This window comes from Scyliorhinus torazame, chromosome 4 (assembly GCF_047496885.1).
Source record: "Scyliorhinus torazame isolate Kashiwa2021f chromosome 4, sScyTor2.1, whole genome shotgun sequence".
Classification (NCBI taxonomy): Eukaryota; Metazoa; Chordata; class Chondrichthyes; order Carcharhiniformes; family Scyliorhinidae; genus Scyliorhinus; species Scyliorhinus torazame.
Window position 1 is genome coordinate 279,142,565 of NC_092710.1, and position 7,316 is coordinate 279,149,880.

A 7,316-nucleotide genomic window follows, 5' to 3' on the forward strand; every position below is an offset into this window, starting at 1 on the left:
TTGCTGGGGGATGGGATGTTCTCCCAACCGGTGGAGGTGGACAGGGCTCACAGAGCACTCGCGAGGAAGCTGCGAGTGGGGAACCCCCCGAGGGTAATGGTGGTGAGATTCCACAGGTACTTGGATAATAAGCGTATTTTACAGTGGGCCAGGCAGACACGGAGCTGTAAATGGGACAACAGTATCCTGCGGATCTATCAGGGTCTGAGCGCGGAGGTGGCCAAGAGAAGGGCGGGGTTCAACCAGATAAAGTCGACCCTTTTGAAGAAAAAGGTGAAGTTTGGACTGCTGTATCCGGCCCGTCTCTGGGTCACGTATGCGGAGCAGCATTTTTATTTCGAGTCGCCCGAGGAAGCGATGGACTTCGCGAAAAGGAAAGGACTGGTGGCGGGCTGAGGACGTTGAATTTTGCTACAACGTTCATGTTAAAAAAGATTCTTGTTTTTCATTTTTCAGACGTTATTTGTAATGCCTTCTGTATTGATTTGGGGCCAGTTGCAGAGCTGATTGAGTTAAAGTTTACATTTGCACTGATGGGGGATGGAGGTGTGTTTGTCTAGATGCTGGATCTTCTGTTTGATCTTTTCTGTGCTTATTGGTTTTTTTCTGCAGGGCAATTGTGTTGGGACTGGTTTGTCGTTTGAGTATGTGTGTATGAGGGAGGGAGCGGGTGGGGAGGGAACAATAGGTGGGAGAATGTCTGGCGCCATGGGCGGGGGTCACCAAGCTAGCTGGGTGGGCTAGCTCATGGAAGCACAGTGGGGGGGGTGAGCAGATGTTATGCTTGTCGAAGGGGGTGGTTTACATTGTGCTGTTATTAGTTGGGGGGGGAGGGGAGGGAGATGTTCTGCTGACGAGGGAGGGACTGTTGCTGAGGGACAGAAAGGAGGTCGGGGACGTAGGCTGCCTGGGGGCGGGCCTGCAGATGCGTGGGGCGCACGCGGGCTGGAGACTGGCCCAAGAAAAGTGATGGCTGATCGGCGAAGGGGGGTGGGGGGTGCGATGAGCCCCCTAAGAGGACTAAATGGGCCGGTTAAGAGGGCACGCGTGTTCGTCCATTTGAGGGGACTGAAGGCGGACGTGATAATGCTACTGTGGTGAATGCATTGTACTAACCATTCACCACTGTATTACATTGTATCACGCTGTTGCCCATGTGGACTCCACCTATGGACCATTGTACAGTACTACACGGAATGTATCATGTTGGTGCCCTTGTGGGCTCCGCCCCCTTGAGGGGAGGTATAAAGAGCAGCTGCCCTGTAGGCGGCTCTCACTAGCAGAGCAGTCGCAGGCAGGCACTGTTCTAGTCGATTAAAGCCACTGTTCACTTCAACTCTCTGTCTCGAGTGAATTGATAGTCGCATCAGCTACAGGAGACGCATCTTAGAGTAGCTGATCAGATCAGATTAAGGAAGGGATGAGTCGGACAGGTTTTTCACTCGGGGCTGGACTCAAAGACTAGAGGGGTCGCGATCCTGATTAATAAGCAAGTGGTGTTTGAGGCGGGAAGAATAGTTACGGATGTGGGAGGCCGGTACATTATAGTCAGTGGGAAACTGGAGGGGGTGCAGGTGGTACCAGTAAATGTGTATGCACCAAATTGGGATGATGTGGAGTTTATAAAGAGGATGCTGGGGAAGATCCCGGACCTAGATTTGCATAAGTTGGTCATGGGAGGGGACTTCAACACAGTTATTGACCCTGGTTTAGACCGGTCGAGCTCAAAGACGAGCAGGGCACCAGCAATGGCAAAGGAGCTTAAGGGGTTCATGGAGCAGATGGGGGGGTGGACTCATGGAGATTTGGGCAGCCGAGAGTGAAGGAGTTTTCCTTCTACTCACACGTGCATAAAGTGCACTCCCGGATTGATTTTTTTATTTTTAACAGGGCTCTACTGATGGGGGTGGTGGACACGGGGTATTCGGCGATTACAATCTCAGATCATGCCCCGCACTGGGTTGATCTACAGGTTAGCAAGGAGAGTAGCCAGCGCCCGCACTGGAGGCTGGACGTGGGACCTTTAGCTGACGAAGAGGTGTGCGGGCGGCTGAGGAAATGTATTCAGAACTACCTGGAAGTCAACGACACGGGTGAAGTTTCGGAAGCGGTGGTCTGGGAGGCACTGAAGGCAGTGGTTAGAGGGGAGCTGATCTCGATACGTGCCCACATGGAGAAGGTAGACCGAGCAGAGATGGACCGACTGATAAAGGAGATATTGCAGGTCGACAGGAGGTATGCGGAGACCCCAGAGGCAGGGCTTTTAAGGGAACAACGGAGGCTACAGGTGGAGTTTGACTTGTTAACTACAGGGAGGGCGGTAGAGCAGCTGAGGAAGGCAAGAGGGTCGATCTATGAGCATGGGGAGAAGGCCAGCAGAATGCTTGCACAGCAGCTTAGAAAGAGGGAGGCAGCCAGGGAGTTAGGGAAAGTGAAGGATGGGGACGGAGTCTGGCTGGAGACTCAGCAGGGGTGAATAAGGCATTCAAGGAGTTTTACAGTAGGCTGTATGGGTCGGAACCCCCAGCGGGGCCAGAGGAGATGAGGCACTTCTTAGGTGGGCTGAAAATCCGGAAGTTGGTAGAAGGGCTGGGGGCCCCGATTGGGTTGGAAGAGATGGTGGAGGGTCTGAAGGCCATGCAGTCGGGTAAAGCCCCGGGGCCGGACGGGCACCCAGTGGAGTTCTGTAAAACGTTCTCTGGGATACTGGGGCCGTTGTTGATGAGGACATTCACTGAGGCAAGGGAGCGTGGGGTGCTTCCCCCAACGATGTCACAGGCCACAATCTCATTGATCCTGAAGCGGGACAAGGACCCGGAGCTGTGTGGGTTCTATAGGCTGATATCCCTGTTGAATGTGGACGCAAACTGCTGGCCAAAATCTTGTCCTCTAGGATTGAGGATTTTGTTCCGGACGTTATTGGGGAGGACCAAACGGGGTTTGTTGAGGGAAGGCAGTTGGTGGACAATGTAACAAGGTTGTTAAATGTGATCATGATGCCTCCGGAAGGTAGGGAGGTGGAGGTAGTGGTCGCAATGGACACAGAGAAGGCTTTTGATCGGGTAGAATGGGATTAACTGTGGGAGGAACTGGGACGGTTCGGATTTGGGCGGGGCTTTATTGACTGGGTCAGGCTGCTGTATCAGGCTCCTGTTGCGAGCGTACGGACGAATAGGACAACATTGGACTATTTTAGGCTGCATCGGGGAAACGAGACAGGGATGCCCCCTCTCCCCACTGTTGTTTGCGTTAGCCATAGAGCCGCTGGCAATTGCGCTGAGAGCCTCAGGGGGCTGGATGGGGCTGGTCCGGGGGGGAGTGGAACACAGAGTCTCGCTTTACGCAGACAACCTGCTCCTGTATGTATCGGACCCATTAGAGGGGATGGAAGAAATTATAAGGATTCTGGGGGAATTCGGCCGGTCTTCGCGGTATAAACTAAATATGGGGAAAAGTGAGATGTTTGCGGTCCAGGCAAGGGGGCAGGAGAGGCGACTGGGGGAACTGCTGTTTAGAGTGGTAGGGGGAAGCTTTCGATACCTAGGCAACCAGGTGGCGCGGGAATGGGAACGGCTGCACCAGCTAAATCTGGCCCGACTAGTAGGCCAAATGAAGGACGATTTTCGGAGATGGGACGCGCTCCCTGTGTCACTAGCTGGGAGGGTGCAGACAGTGAATATGGTGGTCCTCCCGAGATTCCTGTTTGTGTTTCAGTATCACCCCATGTTTATTCCGCGGTCCTTTTTTAAACGGGTCAATAAGGTAATCACTGGCTTTGTATGGGCGGGCAAGACCCCGCGAGTAATAAAGGGGATGCTTGAGCGGAGCCAGGGGGAGGGCGGGCTGGCGCTGTAATTACTATTGGGCGGCGAACATAGCCATGATCAGGAAGTGGGTGGGGGGGGGAGGGTCGGTATGGGAGCGTGTGGAGGTGGCTTCTTGCAAGGGCACCAGTTTGGGGGCATTGATAACAGCGCCTCTGCCGCTCCCGCCGGCACGGTACTCCACCAGCCCCGTGGTGGTGGTGGCCCTGAGGGTAATGGAGGAGGCACGTGGGAGCGGATGGAGCATTGATGTGGTCTCCAATCTGTAATAATCACCGGTTTGCCCCGGGAAGGATGGATCGAGGGTTTCGGAGATGGCAGAGAGCAGGGATTGAGAGGATGGGGGATTTGTTTATAGAGGAGAGCATTCCTAGCCTGAGGGAGCTGTAGGAGAAATTGGGATTGGCGAGGGGAAAGGAATTTAGGTAGCTGCAGGTGCAGGACTTCCTACGCAGGCAGGTTTCAACCTTCCCGCTCCTACCACCAAGGGGGATACTGGACAGGGTAGTTTCTAGAAGGGTGGGAGAAGGGAGGGTCTCTGACATTTACAAGGAACTCATGAGGTCAGAGGAGACGCAGACTGAGGAGCTGAAGGGCAAGTGGGAAGAGGAGTTGGGAGGAAAGATAGAGGATGGTCTCTGGGCAGACGCGTTGAGTAGAGTCAACGCGTCCACAACATGTGCCAGGCTCAGCCTGATACAATTCAAGGTTGTTCACTGGGCTCACATGACAGTGGCCCGGATGAGCAGGTTTTTTTGGGGTAGAATATAGTTGCGCGGGAGGGCCAGCGAACCATGTCTACATGTTCTGGACATGCCCAAAGCTGAGGGGATTCTGGCAGGAGTTTGCGGACGTCATGTCCACGGTATTAAAAACAAGGGTGGCACCGAGTCCAGATGTGGCGATTTTCGGAGTATCAGAAGATCCGGGAATCCAGGAGGAGAAAGAGGCAGACGTTCTGGCCTTTGCTTCCCTGGTAGCCCGGAGGCAGATATTATTAGCTTGGAGGGACGCAAAGCCCCCGAAGTCGGATACCTGGCTATCTGACATGGCTAGCTTTCTCTGCTTGGAGAAAATCAAGTTCGCCTTGAGAGGGTCAATATTAGGATTCGCCCGGAGGTGGCAGCCGTTCGGCGACTTCTTTGTGGAAAATTAACCTCAGCAGAAGAGGGGGTGGTGGTGCTGGGGGTTAGCTTAGTTTAGAGTAGGGGGTTAGTAAAGGTGGGTGTAAGGGAGGAAGACGGCTTTTGCACTATGTTTATAAATTCATGTACTTTGTTTATTTTGCTGTTGTTGTAAAACCATAAATACCTCAATAAAATGTATTTTTTTAAAAAGTATCATGGGTCTGAAACGCAGCGGTATGACTATCCGGTCGAGTCGAAGAAGTAGACCATCCACGACCGTCAAATCTCTTTGAACGTTTCTAAATTGAGGACACTGCCCTTTTGACCATCCATTATTGATATGGCGTATGGCGCGTTTTAGCAATGCATCCTTCTTTGTCTCCTCTCGGATAAGGTTGATCTTTTCATCTGAGGCGGGAACATTGTCTGCACACAGCTGTACTTGAGATTCAACATGTTGTATGAACTCAAATGATTCACTTTGTGCAGTGATGGAGTGTGATAACGCATCTGCTATGATCAAATCTTTTCCTGGCATATAGATGAGGTCGAAGTCGTATCTTCTGAGCTTCATCAAAATTCTTTGGAGTCGTGTCGTTGAGATCCTTCTGTGTAATATGAACCAACGGTCTGTGATCCGTTTCTACAGTGAAAGTGGGGAGTCCATAGACATGGTCATGGAACGTCAATATGCCGGTTAGTAGACCAAGATATTCTTTTTCTATTTGAGAATATCGACATTCTGTTGGTGTCATCGCTCTGGATGCATATGCAAAAGGAACCCAAGATGAACTGTCATCTTTCTGCAACAAAACTGCTCCTAATCCATCCTGACTCGCATCAATCAAAATTTTTGTCTCCCTGTTTGGATCGAAAAATGTCAATATTGGTGCAGTTGTTAGTTGTGATTTCAAATCAAGCCACTCTTTTTGATGATCACTTGTCCATTCGAAAGAGGTTGATTTCTTGATCAAGTTGCTTAGAGCTGTTGTTCGGTTTGATAAATTAGGTATGAATTTGCCTAAGACGTTGACAACGCCTAGAAAATATAGAACTGCTTTTTAGTCCTCTGGGACTTTCATTACTTGAATGGCTGCGATTTTGTCAGTGTCAGGTCGCACACCGTTTTCAGAAATTTGGTCTCCAAGGAATTTGAGTGTGGAAGTGCCAAGGCTACACTTGGATTGATTCATCTTAAGGCCATACTTGTGTATGCGCTGAAAAACTTTGCTCAGTCTCGAGATTTGTTCGTCTTCTGTTGATGACCATATGACAATGTCATCTACGTAGACAGGACATCCACTATTCCCTCGGTCATCTGTTCCATAATGCCGTGGAAGATTTCAGACACAGAGATTATTCCGAAAGGCATTCTGTTAAAGCAAAATCTGCCAAAAGGTGTATTGAAGGTGCAGAGTTTTCTGCTCGAGCCATCCAACTGCATTTGCCAGAATCCTTGTAATGCATCTAATTTTGTGAAGTTGCATGCATTTACCATCTTGCTGGTAATTTCCTCTCGTTTTGGAATGGGATAGTGTTCCCTCATGATATTCTTGTTGAGATCTTTGGGGTCTATAAATATCCGCAGATCACTTGACTGTTTCTTCACGCAAACCATCGAACTGACCCAGTCAGTCAGTTTAGTGACTCTGGAAATTATTCCTAGCTGTTGGAGTCTTTCTAATTCTAGCTTTACCCTTTCTCTTAGTGGAGCAGGAATTCTCCTAGGTGGATGAACTACAGGTTTTGCATCCGTCCTGAGTAAAATCTTGTGTTTGAATGGGAGCGTGCCCATGGCTTTGAAGACATCTGGATATTGTTAAAGGATACCTTGGATATCATCGTACAGTACAGGTTGAAACAAGGTTGCAGTGTAAATTTGGTGTATTAAGTGTAACTCCTTGCAAGCTTGTGCACCTAAGAGTGATGCTTTATCTGATTTGACAATCTGATATACTTGTGGGAAACTATCAAATAGCATGATCCAATTGATGAGATTGAATAGCCATTGTAGTCTTTTAATCTACAGGCAGCTGGAAGTGTTTTATGGGTTTTCTTAAGCCTTGTGAGATCAAGCTTTGAAAGGAAATTAGCTGAAGCGCCTGTGTCCAACTTGAAATTAATTGGGCAGTTGTTAACTTCTAACACTGTTTTCCATTCTGTGTTGGAATTAATGGAATTAATTAATTTGGTAGTTGCTGTTACTTCAGTGGAGTTTTCATATTTTTCACTAATCCCTACAAAGAATGCATTTTCCAGAGAGTAACTATCTGAATCTGTTGAAAAATTATGTTCTACATCTTCTTCCTTGGATTCAACACTACGAACATTAACCTGTATTGAAATGGGTAGAGCAGATTTAAAT